Raw genomic sequence first — 15,167 nt, 5'->3', positions numbered from 1 at the left:
GGTAAATGGCAATACAGAAGGGGGCGTGATCATAACAAAAGTAGTCTATGGTTAAGGGTTCCTAAACTCTATACGCAGGATTGTCAGTTAAGTCATGCTTTTCGGCGACTTATCCTTAGGATCGAAATCTTAGATTGTGCATTCCGCTCCCAGTGTATTATGATAATATTATACACAGAAGAAGTTTACTTACTTTGCTCGTCACTTCCAATTATTAATAACACAGAACCACTAAATCAGATGAACTCCAAGGTCTCCAAGATACGTTAAAATAATCTGAAAGAAATCTGAAACTAAGAATACTCTGACAAGTGAACACGACAGACGCGTCAGTTTGAGCACTCTATAGATAGTGACAGGCAATGACAGGTCATCCATAGAGAACGGGAGGGGCGGAAAGGTAGGACCAGTTGTGAATGTGTCGGCTTTCTCTTCAGTCGGCTATGGCATATACCAAAATGCAAGACGTCGCACTGCATTCTGTCATCATTATTGTTGCCACTATTTAAAATGTTGTCTTCCCGATTTTTATTAAAATATTTTTTAATTGTCATACAATACTTACCTACTAGAACTAGGTGTACTAAATTAATTAATTAATTTGAAAACAATTAAAATTGAACAAGTATAATTTAATAGTTAATATACAGTTAGGCATTATTTTCAGTGTATGTTTTTTGACATGTTTGCTTATAAATATAGAATATAAAGTGTTTTGGTTTATTATTCTTATATAACACTGTATCGATCGATACATATACTTATACTGTTTTTTAAGTTAATAATTCAGCAGTCGTTTAGAGTCGATGTGTATCATAATGGGGTGAGATTGGACCAATTGTCTATTTTCAAAACTTTTTGAACCAATGTTTTAAGCCTCGTTTAAGAAAAAACATGCTGCATGCCTACATAAATAATTGAGTATCTCTTATCATTATTGTTTTCCAAGAAAACACTGCATTTCTTGTGATGTTAAAAAAGTTTTGATATTTTGGTACCTATGTAGTATCTAGTGTCCATATAATAATAATATATACCTATATGATACCTATGCTTACTGCAGTTGCATGTTGTATGTGAATGAGTATGCACATGACATTCGTGGGAATCCTCTGTAGTGTAAAATTACACCTGTGTACATAATGTACAATAGGTACATACAATGACATTAATATATATAATGTCATTGGGTACATATTATGTTATGGAGTAACAAGGTGTAACAGCAAGGTATATTTTATGTGTATCAGTGTCAACGGCGGCCAGTCTGCGGTCGGCTTAATTTAGTTATACTTCCTCTCAGCGGCCATTGTCTTCCGCCAAGCGCTTCTCGATTTCTATGTCTTGTAATAATATATTGTTGTTTCAATGACAATGGTTTTGAACGTCTTCATTAACTTTACTATTCTCTTATGCATAGTCCAGATCAGTATAGGTGCAGTTATTCGTGAACAAATGAACTTTGTATACAGTCTGTTCATAATTTGTACCATGAGGTGCCTATTAAAACTGTTTGAACATTAATTAGCATGTTGTGATACAAATTGCTATATTCCACATCGTTCATTTTATATAGCGATCGTCCAGTTCATTAATTAGTCAAGACAACTCCAAAAAAATGAAATTTGAGTTAAATATGTAGTTTTGTGTAAAATTTTACACTCTACCTGTTTCAATAGTGAGCTAGTTTCAATAGTGTTTCAAAATGCCACAAAAATGGTAATGCTGATAAACTTCTAAAGAATTAAACGAAATGTTGATATTGTCTGGTTTATTAAAAGAATATTTCTAAATGTCCTCTCTAAATGTCTCAAAAAGAACCTAATCTTTAAACACCTGTTGATAAAATATATAAAATTCGGGCATAAATCAATAATATTTGATTTTTGGTGACCATTTGAATATTGCTTTTGATATTATCTCAAAACTAGTTATTTGGAGTTATATGTGCAGATGGTCTTGCTCTGGATTGGGCATCAAATCCGATGAAATTTCTCAAGGTAGAGTCTGTCTTCTATAAGCTGGCGTGTCGGTTTCCCCCCGCTTATTAAAAAAAATCTAATCTAATAAATATGTTTAATTCTCATTTTTGTTTTATTTTAGATGTTCATAACGTTAAGTACCGCGCGATACAGCTTCGGCTGGTGTTGCTTGTTATAAAATACAAATTCATTTATTATTAAGGGGTGACATGCTCAGCGTAGGTCAAAATGGAGCTTTTGTTCTATTTTCAAAGCCTGATCTTGGACATACCTTAAACTTTGTAGATAATCTATTTATATAATTTTGAAGCCTTAAATTATCCTTTATATTTATTTTAAACATTTGATGACTGCATAAAGTATTTTTGTTACATAAAATAGTATTCTTTTAAACCTCTCGCTCCAATGTTTTAGAATATAGTCATATTTCAGTACATGAATGTGCAGTGGTGTTAAGATTTTTTACATTTATTAATTTTTAATCGCATTTATAAAACCATTAGTATAATTTATGACGAGATAATTTTAGTAAAATATTTACGATAAAAAATTATATTGATAATCTCTGTGATCCCAAATTTGACAAGAATTAGGCATTTTATTATTCAAAAAATTGGCAAGATTAACACATTTTAAGATGATTCTAAAGATAATTATTATAAGCTATGTCTTTGACCATTCAAGTGTGATAAACATGCTACGAATAATGATTGCTTTATAATAATTATTGACCTAAAAATAAGGTAGTGTTTTTTTTAAATACGCCATTTCTTTTGGCATTCCCCAGTGGTTAAGTTACAACATACGGCCGTAGCCATAAATTGACTAACTATAATTGAAGTAGGGAGTAAATGATGTTAACGCGCGTGTTTGAACGATAACATAATTTTACTGCCTACTGCATGGATTTCGGGTTCGGATGCAAAGCATAAATCTAATATTAGGCCTTCATTCATCCACCAGATGATGAAGATGATACAGCTTCAGTGACGTCCCTAGACAAAATGCCGCCCCTAGGCAGTGCCAAAATGCCGCCACATTTTTTTTATTCAGTACTTTTATCATCCTTTCATGACTCCAATATCTAAGAAATGTGTTGTATGGATACATTACTAACAAGATATAGGTATACCGTATACCACTAAATCTAATTTAAATGCATTCTCTGATTCTATAGACAATATTGTGAGTCTACGAATTTAGATAAGTACATTTAAAAATACACCTGACAACTTCCAAAACTCACTAGTGACTGGCAAACATATTTGGATAACTTTTAAATTAGGTATGCACGTGTCACTGCTGTTCACCAAGAACGTGACGTCCAAGGACAACGGAAGTAAACTAGACATCGCGAACCCGACAAAAAAATAAAGTCTTGTTAAAACTTTTATTGTAGGTACCTAATTAATAGATATATTTTGTTTCCAACCAGTGAACTGAATTTTTTAATGGAAAGATATTTCCGTTATTACTAAGTTTATGCAGCTTTCTATGTATACCTAATGATTCTCCTCGATTTGCCGCCCTTTGGGTAACTGCCGCCCCCAAGCGACGCTCAATCTGCCTTCCCCCACGGGAGCAGCGCTGGAAATGAAAAAAATTACGAACCGGAGCGCTCGACAGTTTTCTGAAGATTTTTACATAGTAATCAAAAGTTATCAAAGTTTGTGTTTTTCCATAAAAATAAGTGTGTTAGATTTTCTGTTATATGGCCTATCCAGTTCAGAGGGTCAAATTATTTATTTCACGAGACGGAGCGATAATTTTACCAATTTCACGAACAGGAACGGCGCTCCGGTGCGTTCCGGTCAATTTCGAGCCCTGCACGGGAGGGACGTCACTGTACAGCTTGGACTATAATTAAATAGCGATTCCATAGTGATTCTTGTGTTGTTGAATTGATGTAGAATTTAATATTTCGGTGCGTTGAAAGGTGTCTGCTTACTTTTTATAATATGTTTACACTACTTCTACAATCCACATATTTATATCTTGAGATTGATGAGATTTGCTTCAATATAGTATTTAGTCACTGGATGCAGGATGCAGCCAAGATTCATACCGGATAGAGTCAAATACCTACACAATTAAAATACATAATATCAATGATGTGATCTTGCTTACGTCATGGTATATGGTGAAACAATATTTTTTATAATATTATGTTGTCGGATTCTAGCATAACCTAATATGGCGTCATTAGTTTGTTACGTTCGAAATTGCGAGGCTGTATCAGCAGAAGGGTTATTATTAATAGTATAAGTTATGAGTTCATAGTAATAATATATATTTACAATCCCGATCATCGATATTACAATATCTGACGCAGAAATACCACCAAAAAATAATCATGTCATTCTAGAAATATGTTTTATATATATACCTAATTATATTGTAATATTACAAATGACTAATAAATCAATGTAAGTACTACATTGGTATTTTTACGTTTAGGTCAATCGATTCGATTTGTTCCTATATGTGTAACCTACACTGTTTCTGGGTTAACCATAATACTAAAACTAATGTCATATGCATATATATGGTAAAGAAACCAATCTGGGTGATTGATTCTATACAAAAATGCTACGAAATAAAATAATTTAAGCCAAGGAGGATCCTAAGAATCGATAAATTTGAACACATTGCACTACCCGCTATTTTTATTTTTTCAAATGAGACGAACAGTTCTACGACCATGCCGATGGCATGGTACAATTATTGCATTTTCAATCAATCCCTGATTCGGTCTTGGTTTTATTGAAGAACTCAGAACAATTTTTGGTGGGTTATAAGAAAAAAAATTAAAACCTCAATAAAAAAAATTTACCACTAATATCGCCTGGCAACATCGACATTATATATCTTTGTGACCCCTAGAACCTATTCCAATTGTCAGAATGCGTTCCGCATATTATGTATACGAAAAGTCTATGGGATCCTGAACTATACACAGTAATTTTAACTCCTCACAAAGCTCCACTGCATCGACATCGTGGCTTAATAGAAGGTATTGTTATTCACAGCACGATCACTAACAAAAAATAGTAGTAAACAATCAAATTAAAATATGATATAATGTAGGTAGTTACCTACTAGTGTACATTTTTATTTCAATTAGCTGGTACTTAACGTAAATACCTATTATATGCACGAATACTAATAGATTATGTCAAATGTCAATAAGGATTAATAATCATTATGAATATCTATTTTGCAATAGGTACATCCGGCAACTTTTAAATCTCGCGAGTGACTGGCAAAAATATTTGGATAAATAAAAAAATACGGAAGTATGTACCTACCTGTAAATCAGCACTACACACAGGAGCACTACAAATATTCGGTGCTCCGGGTAAAACCCATTGCTCCACTGCTCCGTGCTCCTGCTCCGACCTCCGCTCCAACACTCTGGTTATAATAACTAAGTTTGTGTAGCTATTTCTATATAATACCAAATGATTCTCCTCGATTTGCCGCCCTTCGAGTATCTTCCGCCACCAAGCGACGCTCAATCTGCCTACCCCCACGGGACGTCACTGGCGGTACTAGATCGTCCGGAATAGATAAGTTCCTGCAGAGGCGAAGACCCTCCAAGAGTAGTAGAAAGTGTTAAAAATTCAATTTTGTTGGTTTCTATTTTTTATCGTATGTTACATAATAAAACAGTTATCGTCCTTAACCTTTCCATTACGATCTTAAAAAAAATCGTCCGTTCCGATTATGTCACTTTCGGTTACCGTACGAGATTGACAGTATTACTGTAAATAAGAGGGGAATGTTCTAAAAAAGTACCTATGTTACTAGATATGTAGTGACATCGATTTGGAAAATTGTAACATTTTATTTAGATGGAAGATTGATGATTCTAAGAATAGTTAAAATACTAATATGACAAAGTGCATATTAACTAAGATATTTGCAATCCAAAAGTAACATTACAGCAATAGCTGGGTTAACTTTTGGGTACAGCAGCCCTATGTTCTAACTGGTGATATAAAGTCACCCGACTACATGACGTAATTGTGACGTCAGCCAATACACGCTCGAAGCAAGCCGCCCAACACTCACTGCTCACCATAGATATTATTATGCTGAAACACCTATTTGTGTATGGTGACAATGAATAACGCCACTATTTGACTAGCGTTATTTTCTCGAATGCTATTATCGCTCCGGTAGTACGTCACAATGATGTCATATGACGTCATGTCGACCGGGCGACTAGAACTCGCAAGTTCTAACATAGGGCCCCAGGTAATCGAATATTGTAGAGCTCGACGTGAGAATTCTTAAGTTACAATATTGTCATCCATCTGCTAAATATCACTAAAAGATCGTAATACAATAATAACTCTTCATCGATAGTAAAATCATACTATTATTGTACCCCTACGTCTTGTAAGTGTAATAAGATGTGTTTTATCTTATTTCGGTTACACATAATTAATTTACATCTGCGTGCAAGGTACTTTTTCCCTTTTTAAAGGGTTTCATAATATTATATTGCTATCATAATAATATATTATGTAATATAAATATTAATAATAAGAATGCCACACTACTGCTATTCATAGCGTGCTCCAGAGTTGCCACTATTAAGAGAGAAGATTAGTCGGAAATAATCATATTATATTATTATTTATTATTAAATCAACAAAGAACTGAAGCATGAGTCACAGAAACTATGACGCACTTTTAAAACTGTGAGTAAAGGGTTTCCCCACTTTTGCTAAATTAAGAAATTGTCAACATGATGACGTTGACATTATCTTCTCGTAGTAAATATGTATCATGAACCATTATCGATCCACTATTCGTTGAAGATCTTCTATACTGATGGCTGTCCATTCGCTCTCTTGAATCTCGTAGTTCTCTTCTGCTCTTGTAACACTTTTGCCAGTTATCGCGAGGGATGGTTTCCAATCCTGGTGTCCTAATGTATTTGAATTTACGTGCGCCTGTCAATTAAATACGTGGTCGCAGCCATGATTTATTCTGGATCCGAACCGTTTCCTCGTGTCAAGCCTATCGGGGGTGCCTGATGGTAATTAGCGAGGGGTGCAACACTAGTCAATGCGCTGCCCAAAGACGTAGACATTTTCGGAGACGTGCTATGTATTTGGTATTCGAAATTTTATTTTTCTGTATAAAATTGTGGGTACTTACCTTCTTCTTATTGTGCCATCTCCTAGCGGAGGTCGGCCACCATCAAGGCGATCTTATATTTGTCGTCTGCTACCCGGAACAGTTCAGTGGAGCTGCACTCGTACCAATCACGGAGGTTCTTAAGCCATGAAATGCGGCGCCGTCCTCTGCTACGCTTCCCATTGATCTTTCCTTGAATGACAAGTTAGGGAATGCCGTATTTTTGTCCTCTCATAATGTGGCCGAGGTACTGTAGTTTCCTGGTTTTGATACTACGTAGAACTTACCTAAGTATGTTTTTATTTTTATTATTATTGTAAATATTCTCTTCTCTCTTGTGTATTACATTTGTTATAATGTAAATCTCATGTTCTGCACGTCTTGAATTTATATTTGTTATGTCCACAATGTTTTGTTTTCTTAAGAGCATACATAAGTGAATCGGCAAATAATTTTCAACAGTAGGTGGAACGAAATTTCGCAGTCGTCGCCAATCGGAGACTGACAGCTGAGGTGTGAGCACGTCAATTTGTTTTGTGATGGCGTTGGAGGAATATATTCTTAAATCGTGTAAAGATGACTAAAAAACATTCCGCGTGTACTTGAAAAAGAAAACATGTCAATGAATAGATATACTATTATTATTACGAATATAACAATAAACATAACATTAAAAGGACGCATTTTGAATTTTTATGACAAATTATATTTCGTTCGGCTCGCGTCATTTGCACAATCCGCGCATCGCCTAGTCACGATCTTTTTAGACCATGCCTCAGCTGAAGTATAATAGCCTTAAATAAATAAATTTAGTGGTCATGCGAGATTCCCATTGATGATAACATTGATAACCATTTTCTCCGTTTACTCAAAAAATTACGGTTAAAAATAACAATAACCATTAAGGCTTCAGCTGAGGCATGGTCTAAAAAGATCGTGACTACGCGACGATTGTGCAAACGACGCGTGCGGAACAAAACATAATCAATCTGTCATAAAAATTCAACATGCGTCCATTTAATGTTATGTTTATTGTTATATTAGTAATAATAATAATGTATTCATTAACATGTTTTCTTTTTCGAGTACATGCGTGACGTTTTTTAGTCATCTTTACACGATTTAAGAATATATTTTTCCGACGCCATCACAAAACAAATTGACGTGCTCACATCTCGACTACCTCTCTCCGATTGGCAACGAGTGCGAAATTTCGTTCCACCTATTGAAAATTATTTGCCGTTTCACTGATGTATGCTCTTAACAAAATTAAAAATGTTAGACACTAATTAATAATCTAAAATTAAGATATCGCTATTCACATACTATTACATATTTTAAATGCGACACAAATAATTGATTTCGCACCAAACTTGTTTACTCTTCATGGAACAAATTTTCAACAAGGTGTATAATGTTATTTTTAATTTGAATTTAAAAGTAGGTATTAGAAATTACCTCGCAACCCCCTTTGGTACAGATGGGATGGAAACTCATATATTATTATGTTTAATTTATTGAAAAGAAATTCGTTTGGGATTGGTTTTATATCAATGCCATTATGGTAAGCAGTAATCTGTCGTTCATATTAACAAAAAAAGTGTAATATATTCCACATATTATCATTATTTTTATTACTCTTGAATTTCCTGTTGGCATGTTTCCTCTTCTACTTCCGATACCGATAGATGGCAGCAGACAACAATGGACGTCCGGTCAAACGTCACAGGACAGCCGGCATCGGCCAGCTTGTGATTAATTGTCGACACGTCACAAATCGCCATCAATGTCATTTTACTTTGTTGTCGAATCATGGATGAAGTAATTCAATATTGAAAGTAGGTACTAACACCCCCTTTTTATGACGGCACCCATCTGGACGCTCCCCGTCTGCTTTTCTGCACTTTGTTAGTAAACTAGTGGACAGTAGCAACATGGGCCCCACACATCGTAAAGCGGGTGGGTCCCCATGCATAGACTATAGATACATATAGACGCCACCCGTTGCATTGCTAAATGAAGCTACGTGCCGTGCGTTTGGTTTGCGGGCGAGCGAACGCATTCGCCTACAAATGTTCGAGACCATAGACCATTTCGCTAGTGCTCGCCCAAAGTGCTCGCACTAGACGCTCAGAATTAAAATATAATTTTCTATTTTTTTTACGTTATATAGTATTTTTAAGCGGTCAAAATGCAACCATTAGGTAAAGATATTTATAATTTAAGTTATTTTAAAGAAACACTAGGTCACTGATATTAAAATAAATAATAATATACAAATAAATTGTCACGAACATGTATCAACTTACCTATGAAACGTAATACCATCTTCTCGCTTATTAGTACGGCTACCATATTTTAATACAACACGCAGAACCACCTTTCCTACTTAATTAACTAAAAATATATACCACTGACTCTATGTTTAACTCAAAAAATAGCAAATTTAGCAACACGAACTCGCAGATTATCGATGCTACGTGAAGCGATTCACCACGATTTGCCAGCGATACTTTTGGAAACTGACTCAAAAATATGTAGACCTTTTATCTTATTCTAGCGCGTGTCGCAGAGATTATAAGGGTGCCGAATACTTTCTCGCTCGCACTCATGCATCGTTTTTGTTCAGGCCTTGTCCCCATGCTAGGATGTTTGGCGGCCCCTACCTATCGCTAAGTGTACGTCCTGAGTGGCAGCGTTCGGCGCAGCGTTGAGCGTTTTGCGCAACTCAAAAAAGTTATGTATGATTTAATTGCATATTTTTAGATATATTATGGCTTGTTTCGCAGGGTTTAATTGAAATTTAAAAACTAACTAACAGCATAAATGTAATTTGTAGTCTTATTTCAATGAAAACAAATAAGTATGACTGACAAAGTTTAGTGTGCATTATTTATGGGGGATCTTAACAGCCTACCTCCACCCTTCGCCACTGGTATAGGGAATATAGCACTGCCGTACTAAGCACAGAGGCCGTATCTGCATTTTAGACAAGTGGGAGATCTGAGCTTTCATATTATTTTACTTTTCCTGCTAATACTGGGGAACTTTTTATTTATTTTATTGGCCTATAATAGTTAATTTTGGTTTAAGATTTATTTACATACCCTGAAAATTTGATTAATGTTATTATTATTATGTATTGATATTAGCCGTATCTATGTCAGATACGGCTAATATCCCTTAGTAAATGATAGTTACAATTGAATCGCTTAGTATATATCGAGTTTTTTTCTCAAACTCCGTAGATACGGCTATTAAAACCCTTGATTGCTCCGTAACTATAGCAGTTACGGCTTGGATTTATTCACCAATCTTATACAAAAACTCTGCAGAATCCAAATATCTAAAAACATGAGAATACCTAAATACGTCAGTTACGGCCTCTGTGCTTAGTACGGCAGAGCAGATGTTCCACAAAAATATCATAAACTATCGATCCCAAAGGCGAGATTCTTTGAACAACAATACATACTTCAGGATTTTTCCGGCTGTAGAGTAGAGACTACTAAGCATAATATAATTTTTCCAATCATATCTCGTGTTTTGATTATATACTTATATCAATTTAGGTAGCTGTACCAGTTAAATGTCAAGTGGCATCACAAAATGTAACCCTACCTCAGAAAGCAGCAGCTGTAATGTTTCAAAATGATTTCCAAGTATGTATAAAAGTCCCACTTCATACTAAAGGCACGTGCTTGTTCTGAATGCGTGCGTACGTACCAGTAAACAAATACTGTTTCAATAACTGCATATTATTATGAAAGTGTAGAGTTGTAGACTTTACAAGAATGAACCTTGCCACTTAATAATAATAAAAATATTATTACTTTATGTATGTATTCATAATAATATAATAATACAAAATATCTACTGCAACTGATGTAAAGTAGTGTCCATTGGTTTTTACCCCCGTTTCAGACGGGACACCGGTGTCGCGCTCGTATATAATAAGGATGCCATTGTATTCGAATAAATGGGGCCTTTGTATTATGTTTATGAACGCCCAGAGCTAATGAGTCAACGCATAATTTCGCGATATAAATTAGAACATAAAACTGGCTGCGGTCATAAAAACATGTGTATCGGCGGCTTGAGAATGTAGCGGCCGACGGAAAAGTGTACTGGACACGCTTTGACTCATTAGCTCGGGACGTTCATAAACATAATACAAAGGCCCTTTTATTCGAATACAAATGCCTCCTTATTATATACGAGCGCGACACCGGTGTCCCGTCTGAAACGGGCCTTAGGTTTCGTCATAATATAATACTCGTAAAGAATATTAAAAATTAAATTAATATAATACAGCCAGACCTTTCTTAGATCCCTTCATTTGTCTCAGGTTTTGTGGTGATCTTTTGGGGTAGATAGTAGGTAGAGTACAAAATCACCGAAACCGTCAGTAAGCTGGCTCTCACATCAAAAGTCGTCCGCCTCCAACGTGTCGAATACGTCGATGTGACGTCATCGTTGTTCACAAAACACGTTGCAAAATGGAGCTCCGCAGATTGGTCGAATGCGACTGTTTCATTTGAAAAAAAAATCTGCTGTTGCAATAGACAAATAATTGCATGCTTCTCGGGCTCGGAGTCGAAAACTTCATGACGTATACAATCACCTACGAATTGGTCATTCCTATACCGGCTCGCCTCACCTAATATCTATATGTTTCGAAGGCTACGTGCGACTGTCGCTAGGTAGATATGTGCGGTATAAACTCTCCTCTCTAAACCTCCCAGTGCCACTGGCCTCCACGTACTTGAAAACCAACACTGTTTGAGAGTATTTGCTCTATTTTTCAGTAGATGGTGTCTGTAATTTTGAAGATTTTTTGTGTATTTTCTTAAGTTGCATAAGGAATCTGCAGATTTTTAAAAATAAATAATGAAAGAGTCGGCTTTTTAAGATTGCTTAAGGGCGGCACTTTGCCTAGGGACGTGACTGACCGTAATTATTATCAAATAGTCAAATATCTTACATATTATTATTTAAAATTTCGTATCTCAAATAAACACGTTTTTTTTAAATTCGTACGAATAACAACTGCTTGGGCAAAATCCATTCGATGAAAGTTCCATCCGTTATGAATGCTTTACTGCCTCCTTGGAATCGTACTAATGGTTTCGGCTAACTTATACTTACCGTGGTTACTGTGAAGTGCAGTGATGCACAAACGTAATTCAGAGTTGAGAGTGATTGGAGTAGCTAATATGTAACTATTAAATTTAATATAATAAAATATACGTCTCGTCCAGTATAATATGTCACTATTTAACACTTTTACCTACTGCGGCCCGTGAAAAAATAGAAAATTGATAAATTTAGCCCTTCTTTCAAATATGTTGTGCACCACTGGTATAGTGTATACGGACTCTTGTGTTTTTTACCGTTTTAATACCCGATGCAACTACCATGTGTAAAATTAGATCTACTCCAAAGTGTTATCTCCCAATTAGTTAAAAGCTTCAGATAAGAACCGACGGCTGGGGTTGTTTGTAGTTGCTCCACCTTTCTCATTTTCCCTTATCTCCAAAATGTGCTAAGTCCACTCCACTCCTTGAGACAGCACGCCACTCCAGTTTTTTTATGAGCATTTTTTGGGGTTCTTAATTTATCGAAGCCCTAAAAAAACAATCTCTACCCTGCGTATCCAAGTGTGAGATTAGGTAAGTATCCATTTCAAAGCAAGTGTGTATTTTTTTTACTTCCTGCCTTGTATTAAGTCAATGTTACACTTTTGAAATAGGTGCAGTATCTCCAGTGTTCTTCGACCTTTTTAATAAAACAGTCCGCCAAACTGCCATGGCACACCAAGTATAGAAAAAATAATAATAATTAGACTTTACCATTAACAAAAAAAAACGAGTTACATCATTATAATTTAACTTGTCAAAGTATTCATTGACGACAACTCTATCTAATGAACCATTCTATTGTTTGGGGTAATACAGATGTTTCTTACACAATTTTATTGTTAAATATGTTAAATGAATCTTCGCTTCAAATATTGCACGTTCGGAAATCTGAAAAATTGCAATAGAATTAGGCGTAACTTAATTCTGATAAAAAGTCAAAACTTCTTACATTATTTTTTCTTGTACCTGCAGCAAGTATTCGCCTGCGGCGCAATTTTGTCTAGTAGATATCCACATTTTAAAATGTGCTTATGCGATATTACATTTTTTCAAATATTAAACTTTTAGTTGGTTACTGGGGGTGGGGGTGTGCAAAATTTTAAATATTAAGCTACTGGTCATCACGCTCCTTATAAAAAAATGTAAATCACACAAGCATACAAGTATAAGGGATGTACTCGTTACTTACTTTGTTCCAACTACACCTGTTATTCGTTTTGATATCTGAAGGTTGCTCGTGTGTGTGACAATTAGTGTTCGTGCAGAGTTGAATAATACACAAGTTGGTGTTTTATATCGTTTAAGTGTAAGGGATGTAGTCGTTACTTACTTTCTTCCAACTACACCCGTATTCGTTTGGATATCTGAATCTGAAGGTTGCTCATGTGTGTGACAAGTATTCGGGCAGAGTTGAATAATACACGAGTTGGTGTTTTATATCGCCGCTGTCTATGCCCCAAACATGAGCATAGACAATGGCGTGGCAGTTGTAGAGTTGGGTAAAACCTCACAAGCAACACTGTATATATTATTATATATCGTGTATACAGATAGCCCCAACAAAAAAGCGAGCTGATATATTAGGTACATCTTAATTAAATGATTAACTTTTAGAGTTTCATGTCTCAAAAGAAGAAAAATATTGACATATTGTCACTATATTCCATCTATGATTATCACGTAAGTTGCAGTAATTATATTATACTAGCTGAGCCAGCTGGCTCTCGCCAGTCTGTCTCGCTAGGTCTTGCAGACGGCTTGGCGGTATTGTATATTAATATAATTGTGAAGTATGCATAAACGGCGCCATAGTTTTCCCTTCGGGATGGATTTTCATTTACGTCAGACATTTTGACATTTCGCTGATTTGTCAGTTTTACGATTTGCATCTCGTCACTGCCAATACAAATTTGGAGTCATATGCGTAGTCTATTCTGGAGTCAGGCCTTCACAATATCACCTGACACCACTTCAGGCTGCTAGGCCTAGCAGAACAGCTGACAATCGCCGATTGCTACCAATGACATATTAATTTTAAAACAATATATGTGTAGGTATGTGCATTTAAATATGATAAATAATTATACATCTCATTCATTCGAATATACAGCAATATTATGTGATTATCATAAAAAGCGACCCATTATATCCAAATATTAATCTCTTTCGGGTCCTATTTACATAATAGAAAAAGGTTAGCAGCATAAAAAACAAATTTAAACATTGTTTTGTTTCATTGTCTATAAAAAATAAATGTATGTAAAAAATAGAATAATATTTACAAATCAAAATTTGAATTCAAAATTAACCTTTGCCAATATAGTTTCCCGGTGCGGGACATTCATATTGAGACAATTAATGTTAATAAATAATAAAGCAATACATATTATATCTGAGAGGAATTGACCATTTCTGAAAAAAACAGGAATTTATAAAACCTAAAAATGTGGAATCAGCTTAAAGAGGACTTCATTCAGCAGTGGATTGATACAGGTTGATGACGATATAAATAGGTATGTATATAAAATCACAAATTAAAAAAAATATGGCAGTTTATCTGACTAAGAAGAGTAGAATTAGGTTGGGATAACCTTCATCCAGCAGTGGATTGATCTTGGTTGATGATGATAATGACGATATTATGAATGGGTAAATATAATATCAGCAATTTTGATAAATATAGCAATTCATATGATCGACAGAAATACAAACAAATTAGAAAGGCCTTCATCTATCAGTGGATTGATTCAGGCTCATGGTGCTAATGGTAATATAAATAGATATAATATAATATCACCAATTTTGATACATACAGCAATTCAAATGACAGAAAGGAATAGAATCAGGCTAGGGAGGCCTTTATCCAGCAGTGGATTGATCCTGGTTGATAATG

The 15,167-nt window shown here is 35.1% G+C and overlaps 1 protein-coding gene across 2 annotated transcripts in view; it reads left to right on the top strand.

The window, feature by feature from the left end:
- mew (multiple edematous wings) overlaps positions 1–15,167 on the top strand; it is a 244,832-nt gene that overhangs the window by 117,860 nt on the left and 111,805 nt on the right. The gene's annotated exons all lie outside the window — the stretch shown is intronic.

The sequence above is a fragment of the Rhyacophila brunnea genome, unplaced genomic scaffold (genome assembly GCF_057557595.1).
Source record: "Rhyacophila brunnea isolate RB1 unplaced genomic scaffold, BYU_Rbru_1.0 scaffold_17, whole genome shotgun sequence".
NCBI lineage: Eukaryota > Metazoa > Arthropoda > Insecta > Trichoptera > Rhyacophilidae > Rhyacophila > Rhyacophila brunnea.
Note: the sequence above shows the minus strand (reverse complement) of the source record. Positions and strands in the feature narration are given on the sequence as shown.